Below are 17,587 nucleotides of genomic sequence, written 5' to 3'. Positions count from 1 at the left end.
TTGACTCAGTTCCTTATCTGTAAAATGAGCTGGAGAAGGAAATGGTAAACCTCTCTAGTGCTTTGACAAGATAGGGTCACAAAGAGTCAAACATGAGGCAAACAAGGTTAAATGACTTACCCAGGGTCACATAGAGAGTGTCTGAGACCAGATTTGAACTCATGAAGATGACTCCAGACCTAGAACTCTGTATGATTCCATAAGTTGTCCTTTCTATGACTTTAGGAAATATTACATGTACTATCAGTGTCCAGTTATATGGGTGGTTGTGGGTGAAAAGAGTTTGCTGCTGTTTCAACAGTTAAGAGTCAGAAGAATGGCTTTATTTAGCAGGAAGAACAGTCAACAGAAATGAAGTTTTGTTCCCAAAGGGGCCCAAGGATTTCAAAGTCCAGACTTGTTAGGCACAGGGATTTCTCCTCTCATGTGTCTTCAAACTAGATTCTATGGAAGTGTGTGCCCACTCTCACTAATGGGAAAATGAAAGTCAGATTTATATGCAATTATTTCTCTTTCTACAAAAACCTTTATATTTTGTGTAATCAAATCAGTCAGTTTCACCAAAGGAGATCCTTTCTAACATTTCCTTATTTGGTCAGAAACTTTCCCTTTTCCATAATAATGAAAAACATTTCTTATGCAACCGTTGGAACTTATTATTGTGATAAAGAATATGAGATGTTAGTCAAACCCTAATTTCTGCCCCACTGCTTTCCATACATATTTCTGAATGGAACACATAGTTCTCTGGTTGGTATAAGGCTGGGGTCTTTGGCATTGGGCATATTGAACAATAAACTACTATATATCTAATATGTATCATTGGTTTCTATTTCTAGTATGTAATCACTATCAAATGTTTTGATGATTATAACTTTGTATTATAGTTTGAGAACTAGTTAGTACTGCTAAGCCCTCAATTTTTTTCATTTTCTTGAGATTTCTTGACCTTTTGCTTCTCTAGATGAATTTTATTGTTATTATCTTTAGATCTAGTATGATTTGTATGGTACTAAATCTAAAATTAAATTAAATAGTATTTTCATTTTTATTATATTAGTATAGCCTGACCCTGATCAATTAATTTCTCTCTAATTATTTGTAAATGTTCCCCCAATGACTGCTTTGACTGCATCTTAAAGGTTTTCTCATTTTCAAATGAAATTACCCTTTATATTTTTGTGATTTAGATTTTGATCAACTAAATCATCAATATTAAATTATTTAGTCCTCATTTAAGTTTGAGTCTTTCCAATTATACTTCATTGATTATGATATTTTGTTGCCCTGTGACCCTTAATAATGTGTTCAATATTTTTACTCTTTTGAATGTTTATGATCTTTTAATGATTGTTTTTATGTCCTAACATATGGTTTTTGTAGAGGTATCATTTATGGCAGAGGAACACACACACACACACACACACACACACACACACACACACACACACACACACACACACACACACACACACACACACACTTTTTTTGATTTACATTCAATAATTCAAAAAAGTATATCACATCTAAATTTTTAAAAATTCTGTTTAGTTTCTTACTTTCTTGCTTTGTTAAAGTTTTCTAAATCTGAAACAGGTAAATTAGAATCTCAAAATATTATAGTTTTCCATTACTATTTATAATGTGGTTAAGTTTTCTTTTAAAAACTTACATATTATACAAATTAGTATACATATATTAAGTACTGATATCATTTCATGATTGTTGCTACCCTTAAGCACCATATTACTTTCCTTCCCATTTTTTATTTATCTGAGAGCATAACTGTTTCCTGTGATTTAAAAAAAAATATAACCTGAAGCATAAAAAGTTCTTCAGTCCCTCAATTTGACTCTTGGTCAATTTCTATGTTTCATGTTTTTATATAAAAACATATTGCTGATTTCAGTATTCTAATCTATTCTATTATCCTCTTGTGTTTTATGGGTGTGTGAATGATTTAAATTTATCCATAAAATAGAAGAGAATCCCATTCATGTTCACTGTTCTGATTGATAATTGTATCCAACATCATAATATTTCATTTTTTTCTCTTTGCCCTTATTCAGTTCATTGTTATAAAGAAAAAGGAGTTAGGGAAAGAGCAAAAATTTTGTAAATATCATAAACTAATGTTGAATTGGTCTAATCCTATTGCTCTCCCCCCCCCCCCCCTTCTTTTTGCTAATCTGGACCAACCTTGATCTTGGCTACTTATGTTTTCTTTTTGATCAACCATCCATAGTTGAAAGTTATTTTCTTGTGACTTATAGAGAGAATCTATTCTCTCCATACTATACTCCTTTCTCACACTCTGTTTTCCTTTTGATTGTAATTCATGTTCTATGCCAATATTGTGTTTATGTGCATGTTCAACTTTTTTTAACCATTTCAGTGGATAAAGAGTGAGATTATTGATGTCTACTCTCCCTTCTTCTTGGTTTATGTGTGTATATATTCATCTCCCCCATCCCATTCATGTGAAATAGTAAGCTCATCTACTTATTCTTCATTTCTTCTATAGTATTTTATTTGCTTTTTTAAAGCTAGCAAAATAAAACAATTGTTTATCTTTATTCCTTCTGAGACCTTTGATGACATTAAAATTCTTAAGGGATATCTTTCTCTTCTTCTTCTTCTTCTTCTTCTTCTTCTTCTTCTTCTTCTAATATAATTACTTTATCATCATTTATTCCCTTCTAATTTTTCATATTATTTACTTTTCTAGATTTCTCTTGTCTCTGGTTTTGCATCTCGAAGTTTCTAATCAACTCTTTTTTTTATCAGAAATCTTGAAAGTCTTCTATTTTAACAAAACTTTTTTTCAATTTTAAGTTATATTTGTTTTTTCAGAGTAATTTATATTTATAAACTTTCATTGTTTACCTCTTGGAATATAGTATTCCAAAATGTTGTCTCCTTTATAGTAGTTCTAAGTCTTCTGTGATCTTGACTATGACTCCTGGATACTTGAATTTGCTTGTTCTGAGGACTTGTCATATTTTTTGCTTTGATATGAAAACTTTGTAATTTGGTTCTAATATTGCTGGATGATTTTTAGCTTCTCTTATATTTTTCCTTTGACATGGAAACTTTGGGAATTTTCTGCAACATTTATTGGTATTTTCAGTTTGGAGTTTTAGGAAGCGATTGATGAAATCTTCCTATTTTCACTCTGCATCCTAAGACATGCAAAATTTTGACTCTAGGATCTGCCATTCCACAAAAGAATCCCAGTTGAAAACTGGATTTTTAGTTGCTTTTTCTGACTAGATAACTCCAATGCTGAATTCTACCCCCCCCCCCCAAGTGAATGCTGGCGCAGGCTGCATTATCATTATTACCTTGATGGTTGAATTAGGGGTGGGGAAAAATAAGTCTCCTTTACCTCACTCATTAAGTGGAATACAGGGAAAGGTGAAGAGTGAGTCTTCAAGGGCTTTTTCAAGAACTGAGTTCATCTTCCATAACTGGCTTTCTAAAATGTAATTTAAGTGGGGACAGCTTACTTATTAGATAAACAATATGGCATGGCTGATTGAAGAGTTGTTACAAGGTGCAAATGGGCCACTTAGAGACTAATGGGGTGCACTCTTATACCTCATTGTCTCTGTTACTTTCCCTTTGCATCCTTTCTCCTTGAATCAATCAGACTAGAGGACTCAATTGATCAGAGCTCTCCTTGATACAGTTGAGTTTGCATTTTTGGATCACAGCTTAAAATAGAGGAACAATATACTCTTGGACAGTGATAGAGTATACCTAATTAGAACTGGCAAAGTATACTATGAGTATAATATTACATATTTTTTTTTGAGAGATGAGAATCTAATTTAAAAAGTTTTTAACTGAACACAGAGTGGGGAGGGGCAATCCAGATACCAGACAGAGGCATCTGATGGAACAGAGGATACAACACCTAGACCAGTATTAGAAAGGCCTACTGATTACTTTAGCATCCTTATCTATAAAATGGGAATAGTAATAGCAGAGTTTTTGTGAGGATCAAATGAGATAATAATTTTAAAGTACTTAGCTCAGTGACTGACATGCAGTAAACACTGTAAATGGTAGCTATCAAAGAAAGCAGTTGATAAAACATAGGGAGGAGAATATTAGTGAAAATAAAAAGGTCAACTAAAGACACAGGAGGCAAATTCATCCTCTTTAGGGAGCTAATGTTCAGGATGAATTGAAGCTGATAAAGAATGCTACAATCCAGAAAGAGCTTTGTTAATGAGCTGGAAGTAAGAGGAAAATCAAAAGGAGGCAGGAAGGGCATCTTGGGAGGGATGGGCCAATGACAAGAGAAAGAGAAAACACAGAAGTAGTCAACTCTTTTTCAAGGAGAATGATTTTCAGAATGATGAAGGATAGAACAAAATAAATTGGTTATATAAAAGCTAAGTTAAACCCAAGGCAGTTAAGAAAATGATATGGGAGCACCTCATTGTCCTCCATGAAATCAAGTCACTAGAACCAGTGAATGATATACAAGAATACTGGAAAGTGATACATGTGATCTCTGAACCGCTGTCAGCAATAATTGAAGGAGATTTTGCAAGACTTGAAAAGAGCAAAATATGTTTCCCTTATTTTCTAATGAGGAAAAAAACTGCTGTTTCCCTATCCTAGCATTCATTTTAGGATAGTCCAAATTATTAGGAAATTTTTATCCCTTAGGTCATCCCTAAATCTTCTCTACTGCAACTTCCAACCATTACTTAGTTTTTTCCTCTGGGGTCAAGTAATAATGATGATAATGATGATGATGATGACAACGATGATGATGATGATAATGATTAACATTTATATAACATTTTAATGGTTGCAAAGTACTTTACATATGTTATCTAATTTAATATTCACAATAACCTTTAGAGGTAGGTAGCCTTATTATCCCTATTTTACAGTTGACAAAACTGAAACTAGAGGAGGTTAAGTGACTTGCCCAGGGTCATACAACTAATAAATGTCTGAGGCAGGATTAGAAATCAGATCTTCCTGACTCCAAAGTCCAATCCTCTATTCACCATAGCATTTAGCCATCTAAGACAAAATCTAATCTCTTCTCTGTTTGATAAGTGAAGGGGCTAGAATTTCTTCAGCAGAAAAAACCCTATGCCAATGCAGATTACTAGTCATATTTAAGCACAATGAAGTTAAATGACATCCTTGGCTAGAGTCCTATAACCTTCAAAATATGTCGACACCTATTTTGACCTCCTATAAATCTTCTCTTTCATATGCTAACATTCTCAGGTTTTTCCACCAGTTTTTATATATAGGACATTTTCAAGGCCCCTAATTATCCTGGTTGCCCTTTGAATTCTCTAGAATTCACTGCACTCCTTAAAATGGGGTTGGGTGTCTGAGGCTGTATTTGGACCTAGGTGCTCCTAGCTCAAGGGCCAATGCTCTGTCCACCACCCAGCCACTGCTACCATTATTACTATTTTATTTTATTTTGGGTCTTTTTTTTTCTTTTTTCTTTTGGTTTTTGCAGGGCAGTGGGGTTTGGGTGGCTTGCATGTCACATGGCTGTGTGATTGTTGGGTGTACAGGCCGGATGTGGGCTTGGGTGCTCATGGCTCCAGGGCTGGTGCTCCATCCATTGCACTGCCTGGCTATTATTTTTTTAATTTTAATTTTTTTCTCTCTCCCCTTTACTTTATCGCTTGAGTCTATATTTATGGGGGAGAGGGGGTATTTCGTTTACTCTTAAACAAGAATATTTTATTATGTATAAAAACATTATTTGTACAAAATGAGAATAAATATTAAAGAAAAAAAGAAAAAAATGCAGTACTCAGAGTTGAGCACAACATTCCAAATGTTTTAGACAAAATGTCTCTCTTAATGCAACCTAAATTTGTAATCATTTTTTGAGGGAGTAGAGGGGTTCCCATATTGTTCTGTCATCTAGTAATAACCCCAGATCTTTTCATACTAATTATCTAGTCAGCTCCCCCATTTTTTTATTTATGGGAGTCTGTTATCTCCTTATTCTTCACTCATCAGTTCATTCTCCCACCTCTCCTCTCCACCTGCCATCTCTCTTCCATCCAAGTAAAAATCTTTGTAGCTCTTACCCTTACTCTTACTTTTATAGGTCTTCCTGGTCTCTAACCATAAGCATATCTAGTTTAGCATGAAAAGAGGAGGCTTAGGGTGAGACTTACTCCAGATCCTCACGTCTCCTGAAAATGGCCCTAGGAGGAGAAATCCATTGTGAATTACATTAGTATGAAAATAGCAGCAGTATTGGAGAGTCATCTTTTTAGGAATGTCCTGAGTCCATTTTTTTCACATATGCCAGCTCCAAAAACTTGGCTTTGTTTTCCACATTAAAAAAACACAAAAACAAAATCTGTATTATTCAACAATATCTCTGCCATAATCATTTAACCACATATTTCTCCAAGGGGTAGAACTGGGCTTAGATTATAACAAGCAGAAACTGGTATTTATGACCTGTGCCTTAACTTGGACTCAGGTACTTCTTTGATAGAAAAAAGAGATTAAGAGCAATTTGAAACTCTATGAATCATTATTATGATTACTATTATCATAAGTCTATTGCCCTAATATCATAGGTCATTATCCAAGTCTATGTGGTAAACTCCATTCATTGCTAATGAGAATTTTCTCACTCTGTGTCTGCTCATCATCTCCACCCAGGTGTCCTATCAGCACCACAAATGCAACATGTCCAATACTGAATTCTTCTCTCTCCCAAACCATGTGTTCTTTCTGACTTCCCTGTTTTCACTAGTAGTAAAATCATCCCAGATACCATAGGCATATTCTTACTTCTCTCCCATCTGCATCCTGAACCAGCCTATTTCTTCACTAATTATATCAGTTGCTAATGATAAAGATGGCCTAAATGTATACAGTACTTTCAGCTTTGCAAAATTCTTATCCAACATGGAAATAACCAAGAAGGAGTCACATTTTTAAAAAGTCCAACTAGAGAAGAGAGGTCGAGGTTGACTATCTATATCAATTAGCTTTTTATCCATATAATATCTCTGTTATACATTTGCTATTTTTCTTCATTTAACAGATGAGAGAAGTTAAGGCACCTACTTATTGTCCAATAATTAGCGTGTGTCTGGGGCAGCATGATGGGGAAGATCACTTAGAATCTAATACTCTACTATAGCACAATTTTTCAAATCCTATCAATTCTTTCTCATCAATAACTCTTGCAACTTTTTATCCCTTTTCTATTCCTATTGCCCTTACCATAGACCTGGTACTTTCATCTAACTTTTTGATACAGCATCCTGACTTGTCTTCCTGCCTTCAGGAATTGCAAGATTTATCAATGCACAAGTCAGATATTGAAGTCATGCTATAAAAACAACAAAAAAGAAAAATTCTCCACTGCCCTACCAAGGCAAAACTTCCTAACCTGTTTCTCAAGCCCCTTGATGATCTGATTCTAACCTAGCATTTTACCTTTTATCCTCCAAGCAAATTGGATGACTCAACATTCCATGAATTTTTCTCATGCTTTTCCATATCTATGGTTTTACCTTGATAGTTCCCTGGTCCATCTCTCCCACCTCCCTGACCACATTGCCACCTATTGAAATCTTATCCATCCTTCCAGTTCAAAATCTGTCTCCTCTATGAAATGTTTCCTGATCTGTCAAGCTGAGAGTGACTCTATCATCTGATGATCTTTCCTTCCACAACACTGTCAACATGTAGTAGGTATTCTCTGGAATGACTATCCTACAGAAGATTTTCAGTTAGTGTTCTAGGGGTAACCTGGAAGGTTATCTTTTCTCTTCTAATAGTGTTATCTTTTTTCTTCTTGAGTCCACATTCTTGATGTGTGTATAGATAATCCCTTTGCCTTAGTTGCCAATGGTTACAGTCTCATTTAACTAAATAACATTATTTAACTTTTATAAAGGAATATATACTTCAAGACACACAAAAACAAAAATTCGAACTTTCCCTCCACCTTTTCAGAGGTATACTTTCCATTATATCACCTTGGTTTTGGGGGAAAGTAGACTCATACTTAAGGCAGTTCACATCCAAATGCAACATCATTGCTGATTTTTTGCCTCAGCTATTCCTGGGTTGGACAGCTAGGTGATAGATCTGGAGTCAGGAGGACCTGAGTTCATATATGTCCTCAGACACTTTCTAGCTGTGTGACCCTTGGCAAGTCACTCAACCCTGTTTGCCTCAATTTCTTCATCTATAAAATGAGTGAAAGGGAAAAAATAGAGGAAACCACTCCATTGAAGAGTATGGCATGTCTGAAGGTCTAAACACCACCACCACTGGACTGGATCTCAAAGGTCATTCCATTCATTTTGGGGAATATCAAAGCTAAGCTGACTGCAAAAACTATTATGGACTCAATTGCTAGATTCCTGGAAGCCTCACTCTCCTGATCTTTTAAAACTTATAAGGACCTTGTGAATCTCCACATTCTTTACTTAAAAAGATAAAGAACAAATACTCACAGCTAAGAACCAAAGCCCATATTCACAGGATCACCTGTTAGCCACAAAAGAAGAGTCTGAGATCCTAACAGCATTTTCTGTCACTATACACCATTATTCAGGAAATAATCATATGAAGGGAAGGGGTCCAAGCAAGAGAAATAGAATTAGGTCAAATAAGGATTTTTTAAATACCCCCTAGTTTCACCTCTGCATGTTGCCAGTCAAAGAAGCTTCTTTGTCTAGAAGTTTCCTGTTCGTATCCTTTCAAAATTTATCAATTGTGTTTTTTACAAATTTGTTTTCTTATAACTTCATATTTGAGAAATGAGACCTTTATCAGAAATACTTGTTGAGTATTGAAAACTATCTTCACATGTAATTGGAAAAAATTAAAAATTAAAAAAAAATTTGTTGCACAATCCCCCCCCCAATTGTTCTGCTTTACTTTTAATTTTAGTTACATTAGTTTTGTTTGTGCAAAAATTTTTTGGTTTTATAAATCAAAATTACCTATTACACATTTTGTAATGCTCTCTATATCTTGTTTGGTCCTAAATTCTTCCCTTATCCATAGATCTGGCAGATAAACTATTTCAATGTTCTCCCAATTCATTCTTTATTTGTGAATCATGTTTGTATAAAGATTGAAGTATACAAAAATTTTTCTTCTTTCTTCCTTCCTTTCTTCTATGACAAGTAAATAAATTGTATTTGAGTGAGAGGTCCTGTGCTAAGTCACCAATCTCACTGTCTCCTCCAGAGCAATCTGGGATCCAGATATGAATCAGGATGACTGGAGATGGCCATAGATGTGAGGCCATCAGGGTTACTTAACTTGCCCAAGATCATACTGATAGTGTGTCAAGTGTTTAAGGTCAGATTTGAACTCAGGTCCTCCTGACTCTAGAGCTGGTGCTCTTTCCTCTGTACCACCTAGCTGCTTATTTTTAAAAAAAAAGTAAGGAGAAAAAAAAAGCTGCTGTCCTTCACATGGTTAATAGATCATATGGATATATGGGGTATTTGAAAGGACTAGCACCTCTGGTATAAGGGCTTGTCAAGCCCTTTGCAGGGATGCTCACCATCTTTGGATGAGCAGCCCCTCATCCAACTCTCCTCTGTTACCAAAAGAAGCTGTAGCACTCAGAATGGTCACACCCCAGTAAAACCTTCTCAGCAGACAGGCTAAACCAGATTGAGGGTAACCAAGAAACCTCAAACTCATCAGTGAGTTAGTGAGAAATCTATCCCAAGTATGTGAAAACTTTCCCTTGTGGAATGGACAGATGAAAACAATTTGTTCTAATAGCCATGAAGGCAGCTGAAGCAGATGCTTTGGAGTGCTTAGAGCTTGGTCAGATATCAAAGATGGCAAGGTTATCTATTCCTTCCTGAGCCTTGGCAGGTAATCTTGATTTTTGTCCTGTCACTGGATTTCCATGACTTTGGAAGAGAGAATGAGGCTGATGACTTAACTGAACTCTGCCTTGCTTAAATCCAATTCACCCATTAGTCAAGACACCAACCATTGATGTCAGTGCACCTCTTCAAAAGTGAAGAATGAATGAGAACAGTGACAGAATATTTACCCATGTTTCAAAGTCTCTCTAGTGGTGTATCCATCACATGTCATCGCAACTCTTCAGAAAATAGTGTCCCCAACCTCTTTCATATGGGGAACAATATCAAGAAGCATTCTCTATATGTTCACAACATTCTATATATCTTGTAGGGGATGGGCTCATTAGCCTGCACAAAATTTGCAATAAGTTTTGGACTTCTCTTAATTCACAGAGATCCTAGTTTGAATTACAGATATATAAATTTATAGAGGCTTTGTACTCAGAGCCTTTGGCTAATTGTATTTACAAATGAAAAGACTAGAAATGCAGCTTAACCAGGGAAGGATACAGTGACCTTGTCCCTTCAGCTATTGTCCCTGCAACTTCTCCCCACCCACTCATTTACAGAGGTCACTTAAGGTTTGAGATCTGGGGAACCCTGAAACCTAGGGACTAATTGGTAGTAATTGAACACATAATCATTTCCTAATAAGATTTATAGTCTAACCTTAAAAGATTAAAGTTAGGTGGTATATAGATTGCTTATCATTCTATCAGGAAATTCCCTAGAAATTCTCCTAGAGCAATTTGACCTCTGACCTAGGAACCTAGTCCAAAGAAAAGAGTAAAGCCAAGGACCTTAACTAGCTTGAAAGACCCTATCTTAATTTTAAAGAGTTTGGTATAGGACTGAAGATTTAAGACCAGAGAAATGAAAGGCTTCAGTGTCCAAGGGTCTTATGTGAGTAGGGCAGTAGAAGACAAAAAGAGACCTTTTTTTTTTGGTCACAGTCAAGGATTTCTGTGTTTTCTAAGAGAGCTGGGGAAAATATATGGGAATTATGCTAAAACACAAAAGAGCAAAATAAAACAATAAAACATGGCAGCAACAAGAGCTAGACAAGGATTTCAGATGAGTCAGAAACTGGAGGCAGCAGAAATTCCATCTGGCTGAGTAGAACTCAGTGATGCAACCAGCAAAGAAGCATCTGGCAGATCATGGCCAGTGAAACAGTGTCTGGTTGAAGGACATCCAGAGGAGTCATGCCACAGGAGAAAGGAAAAGACCAATGAGAAGTAGTATGCTACTAACATTAGAACACATCGGTGACCCAGGAGCATCACTGGAATTATTTGTCCCTCTTTATGCATGCCCTACCTATTCATATTCCCTAATGTGTATCACTAAACATTTGAGCCCTAGACAATGTATTTTCTGTGTTTAAACCTTCATACATGTGCTTTGTCCACACATGCTCCTTACATGACTTCTACCACAAAGGTTTCCTAAATGTGCCCATTCTTCCTACTGCTGTTGCGTAGCATATAGGAGGATGCTCTTTAGGAGCTAGGGAGGAGGATGTTTTGTTTTTATTTTTCTTACTATGGCATTTTGTTAAATGTTTTTATTTTAAACTAATAATACCCTATGGATGATTACTAAAAGTCAATACCTTAGTGGGGGCCCAAAGTGCTCCTTGAAAACAGAGAAGTCATTCCTAAGTTATTTCCCTTGAGGTTGGACAATAAATGCAAAATATATTGTGGGAGCTTATCTGGAATATGAGAGAATATTTCATTTTCAGTTAAACAAAAATGCTTAATTCTTTTTTTTTACAAATATTACACATCTTTGGAGTTTGTTTGATTTTCTTTTCTTTTGAAAAAAATCTACTAGAATGGTGATGAGATAGAGTAACTCCTCTATACATCAATTTGAAATATTCTATGTACTGAATGGATCCACTGGAGAAATTTTGTCTGGAATTCCATTTGGATTGTTATATGTCTTGCATAGATCCATTGGAATAATTTTTACTCAGAACAGTGTGATTTCCCACCTGAGGGTAAAAGACCTTATGTTTCAAATCCTTACTGGGAGAGTGCCAAGTACCTTGGGAGCTCATTGGAAAAATACTCTGTGTCTGCGGGAGAAACAATGAAAATAATCTTTCTTTTTCTTTCATCATTTTTTGGTTGTTGTTATCTGTATTTTTTATTTTTTTCCCTTTCCTAATTATCATGGGTTGGAGAAGGCTCTTATAAGAACCTAAACATAGAGTAACCAACCTATGGATACTTTTGAAAACATCATTTATTTGTTGAATTTGTATAATTATTTGAAGGTGTGCACAATTTCTTGGCCTACAAATTATGGGAGGAAGGGAACTTCAAAAAAGACAGTTTTTAGGATTGTCCCAAAACTATAGCTATTGAAGAATGCTGGAGTGTCCCTAGGCCCTCAGAATACTATAAATGATGGTGAAACTGGGATTGATCATTAACTAATGTGCTCCCAAAGCTCAGTTTTCCCTTGGGAGGAAAGCATATTTGTACAGGAAGAAAGTAAGAAGAGTAAACAAAGGAGTCACTGAAAAATCTGATGCTTTCTCCCATTCGAACAGATAATATTGCAATGTATGGATCTAAGTGGAAGGATACCTTCTATGGAGTTAGACTACACACCTTTCTGGTTTCTTCTTCCCCATCCCCAAGGGAATAAAATATGGTGACTGTCTGGAGAAACCCATGACTAGTAGGGAATGCTGCTCCTTGACTGTTGTGATTCCCTCCACTTCAAGGTCTCCCCATTGCAACCCCTTCTCTGTGCTGGTCATCTCTATAGTCCCTACTCTGGAATTCTTTTTCTGCCCTCCTTCCAAGGCACCTACACTGAAGTACTCTGTGTATCATTCCTTTGGGTCTTGTTCTCATTTATCTACTGAAGTTGGAAAACTAAGTGATAAACTAATCCCCAGTGGTTTTGCCAAGCCAGTCTATACAATGATTGAGAATCCATGCATGAGGTCTTTACAATCAATACCAGTAATGTTTGGGTTTCCATTGTGAAAGATTTCACATGTTTGCTCTTTGTTTGGCCCTGATAGCAGATACAGAATTAGAAGTTGGAAACATTGTGGATCAATTCATAATTTTATCTGAGTCTAAATAGATACTTATTTATATTTTTAAAAAATAAAATAAAAATTTTGTTTAAATCACCTAGGAGATAGTTTACAAACATATATATATATATATATAGATATATATATAGATATATATATATATATATATATATATATATATACACACATATATGTTTGTGTATGTATATACATAAAATGTGTATGTATACACCCATGTTTATATTATCCTTAAACTTGTCTTTATATCTCCAGATACTGTGTTGGTGAGTGTTCACTCAGTGAATTGCTCAAGTCAGAATCTTCACCTATGACTGATTGATCCTGAGCAAACTTGGCAGGACTACTCTGCATGGGACTATCACATTTCTTAAGTGAATTTGATATGTCTGATTGGTTTCATACATTTATGTTGCATCTGTTGAGAAAATGTTTTATAGCAGATGAGAATAGCTACCATTATGTTACCATACTATGGTAAATATGGCAAGTCCTCATTAGCCAAAATACCCATGAATTCCTCTCAGTTCATGATGTAACCAGAGGCAGGAATTAACTAGGAAAAAAAGCAATGTGTACCTATCTTTATTCACACCTGCCTATAAGATCAGTCATATGAGCTGATAAAGTTTATCGAAGGAGAAAATTCTCTTCACTTTAGGAAGTATAGAAAAGTTAAAAAAAGTAATGGCTTTATGAATTAAGTTTTTCTAGGCCTCAATGTTCTTCTATGTAAAATGATTGGGTAGACTACATGACCTCTACGATACTTTCCAGCTCTAAATCTATTATCATTACTAGCTTTCCCTACTTTTTTTTTAAAAGCATGCTTCCATCTACTATGTATTTTATACTACTACTTGATATAGGTTAGGGCTGACCAGGATGATCCCCTGGTTGTTTAGATTCAATATTAGAACCTAATGAGATATCTGTAGTCCACATGGAAGTTAACTAAAGGAGATTTAGTTAGACTTTGCAGGGGAAGGATATTCAACAAGGATATGCATTAAGGATGCCATATTGATTCACCTTAGTTTAGCTTCCTGACTCTGAGGTGCCCATGGAGGTCTATGGGTTAATTATCAGAGAGGAGTCTTTAGTGTCTTGAGTCAATTAAGTCTCAAGGAAAACTTCAATACCCTTTAAGGAAAATAACTAGTCCAGCCCAAATGATAGGGGACCATAGAAATAATCATCATACTACAACTTTTTATGTTGCCCACTTTATTCTGTCATGATGGACACACTTAATTGCATATTATTTAGAGTGTTGAACTTGGAGTTGCTCAAATGTTTTAAAATTGGATTTTTGAATGGAAGCCATTAAAAATGGAAATGTTATCTTTGAGAAATCGTAGAACTGATGTCAGGCTAAGAAAGAACTTGACTGAATAGAAGCTACCAGTTCTTATATTAGGTTCAAATCTTGACTCTGACACACACTATCTCCCCTGTGCAACTGTGGACAAATCACTTAAACTTATCTGTAATTGAAGAAAATTGGGTTAGGTAATGTTTAAAATCTCTTCCAATATTAATTCCTATGATCCTTTAATCCATATTCTAGCCTTCATCTCCAATTCCCATCTTACCTTCTTTTCTCAGGTATACAAATATAAACACATAACACCAAAAAGACTGCTCTCCTCCATAACCTTTATAATTACCTATTAATATGAGCATTGAGAATGTTCTGTTGTATGGGTATCTGGTAGATGAGGATACTGATTATAGAGACAAAGAGTCTTGATTTAAATCTCACTTACCTCATATGTGACTATGGACAAATTGCTTTGGACCTCAGTTTCCTAATCTGTAAAAGGGAGAACATTAGACTACAGGAGCTTAAAGGTCTCTTCCTGCTCTTTATGATATTATAATCTCTTCTGCTATGGCACCTGGGCAATTGTCCTCTCCCCTCTTCACCCGACCCCCCTTCTTGCTACCTTTGTCCCACTTGGTTGGTCCCTCTATGATGTGACAAAGTAGAAGCTTTCTGCTAATCAGTGCCTACCATGGATTTATTCAATATGCTTCAAGGAATCCTCTGTAATCACTTTACAGCTAAACTTCCCTGCATTTGGGATACTTGCCATAGTCCCAACTGTCCTGATCCCTAGAGGAGGAAGCCTCAGTCTCACTTTCCTAGGATTAGCCTAAGGGTCAGTTACATTCCTGAAAAAAAAATCCCATTCTTTTAATTTTCTTAACTCTAAGACGGGGAATAGACCTGTATGTAAGACAGCAAGCTAGCAGCCTGGGAGAAGAGTACCAATGATTAAAAGACTGTGGCATTTCAAATAGTTACCTAAACTGCCCTGGTTCTGGGATTCCAATTTCCCTACAGAGGATGGGGATTGCCAGGGAGAAACTCCCTTTCACCCTTTTCTCCTCACAGTGATTCATTTCTACTACAGCTATTGAGATCCCTAGAGGAAGGCTGGAAACAAAGAGTTCCCTTATTCTACCAGACCTTGGCCCTTCTCTAGATTAACTCAGCTCCCCAGATCCTCACCCACCTATTCTATGTCTATTCCTGATTTGAAGAGTGGCAGGAGAGGAAGGGAATTTGGAGGTAGAAGCAGGAGATTATGAAATCCTTCCTGATTTAAACTCTGCTCCTATACTGTCATTAAAATCCTCCCTTTTCTTATCTTACTTTCTTACCTTTACTCATTCTCATGTTCATTCTTTTTTATTCTCTTCCCTTTATTTTCCTGTCTCTCTCTTATTGTCATCCCTTCTTAGAAGACTTTTCTTTCACACTGGGGATTCTAAATAGATTTTTATGTCACAGAGATATAAAGAGATATATGCGTGCGTGTGTGTGTGTGTGTGTGTGTGTGTGTGTGTGTGTATTTGTGTTGGAAATGTGTGTGTTCAAGCTTATATATTTGGGTATGAATGTGAATGCATTGTGTGAGTATATGTGTTTTTGTGTGTGCATGTACATGTGTGTGGGCATGGGTGTGGGTGTGGGTATGTGTGTGTGTGTGTGTTTGTGGGTAGATGACCCAGAAGTCAGGTACCGCAGACCTATGGAAATGCTCCAGACAGAAGAGCTCTCAGTTTCTGACATTTCTCAGACAGGAGATCAATAAGTGGGCAGGTCTTGAAAAGCAGATGATGTCCTGAATAGTCCCTGGGGAAACCTTGGGGACTGTCATAGCAAGGAAAGAACATCTTAGGGAGGGAAAAGAGAGGAAAGCACAGATATCCTCATTATAGAAGACAAGTGGAACTGAGCACTCTGGGAAGAAATAAAGGAGAGATATGTGTTTTATTCTCTGTCCCATTCCTTCACTATCTTCATTAACAATATCATTTACAAAAACTTTTAATGCATTAATAACCATGATTTGTGCCTAGATGTTTTTGATGGGGCCACTGACATACCATATTTGTAATCAATATGAGACCCAAGACTGAGTAATCAGAAGGGCATGATGTAGCATGATGCTTCTCAGAGATATTTCTCTCTTCTCCCCAAAAAGGTCTTAACAGGGAATGAAGATACATGGTGAGCACTTACTAGGTCAGGTCTTTCCTAGAAAGAACAAGTTTTTCCCCTTCTATCAAACAGTAATCTACTTCTGGTTAGCTTTGCCCAACTGCTCTAAGGTCTATTCTCTGAGACAAAACAGAAATGGAACCCCTCTTTTACATAATAGTTTTTCAAATATTTAAAACTTCCTTAACCTGGGTTAAATCTTCTCTTCTTCTAGCGAAACACTCATTTCTTGAACTAATGTTTGTATAGTTTAATTTTGAAGCCATTCACCATCCTATCTGCCTAACTTTGGATACTCTCCAAAAATGCAGTTCTCAGACTGAACACAATACTCTCAATATATTATTACCAGACCAGTGTACTGCAGGTCCATAGCTTCTTTAATCCTTCCTTGGGTTATGCATCTCTAAATGCAACCTAAGTCCCCATAATCTATTTGGAGAGTGAGTGGGAGTATATATCACACTTCTAAGTCTCATTAAGCTTGTTGTTCAATAATTTCAGAGCAGTCAAAGTCTCTGACTTCATTTGAGGTTTTCTTGCCAAAGATACTGGAATGGTGTGCCATTTTTCTTCTCAAGTTCATTTTACAGATGAAGAAACTGAGGCAAACATAGTTAAGTGCTTTGCCTAGGGTCACCCAGCTAGTAAGTGTCTGATTTGCCAGATTTGAGCTCACAGAGATGAATCTTCCTGAATTGAAGCCTGGCACTCTATCTGCTGCATCATCTTGCTTAAATTCTCTAAATCTCAAATCTGAAGTTGCAGAATTTTTCAAATGAATTGTTCTCATCATATTTTTCCTACACTGTACCTATAGTTATTTTTAAGTCAATTAAAAGAGTTTGTATTAATCCCTGTTAAATTTCATTTTAATAAAATTTAACTGAAATTTCTAGTCTGTCAAAAAGTTTTAGATCCTAACTGCCATTTCACATGTGACCTATCCTTCCTAGGCTGGGGTCATGGGCAGATCTGATAATCACAAATATTTGTCCAAGAACAAATCCCTAGAAAATAATATTAGATACCTCTTTCCAAGTTGACATCAGAAATTCATGTCAGGGGCAGCTAAGTGGCACAGTGGATAGAGCACCGGCTCTGGAATCA

The 17,587-nt window shown here is 36.1% G+C and overlaps 1 long non-coding RNA gene across 2 annotated transcripts in view; it reads right to left on the bottom strand.

Moving 5' to 3' along the window:
• LOC141520876 (uncharacterized) overlaps nt 1-14,887 on the bottom strand; it is an 84,899-nt gene extending 70,012 nt beyond the window's left edge. For both annotated transcript variants that reach the window (XR_012477785.1, XR_012477784.1), the window contains exon 1: nt 14,733-14,887. This is a non-coding gene — a long non-coding RNA (uncharacterized LOC141520876). The remainder of the gene's footprint in view (nt 1-14,732) is intronic.
• Between the last annotated feature and the right edge of the window lie 2,700 nt (nt 14,888-17,587).

The sequence above is a fragment of the Macrotis lagotis genome, chromosome 1 (assembly GCF_037893015.1).
Source record: "Macrotis lagotis isolate mMagLag1 chromosome 1, bilby.v1.9.chrom.fasta, whole genome shotgun sequence".
Classification (NCBI taxonomy): Eukaryota; Metazoa; Chordata; class Mammalia; order Peramelemorphia; family Peramelidae; genus Macrotis; species Macrotis lagotis.
The sequence above is the reverse complement of the archived record's forward strand: the minus strand, read 5'-3'. Positions and strand labels throughout refer to the sequence as shown.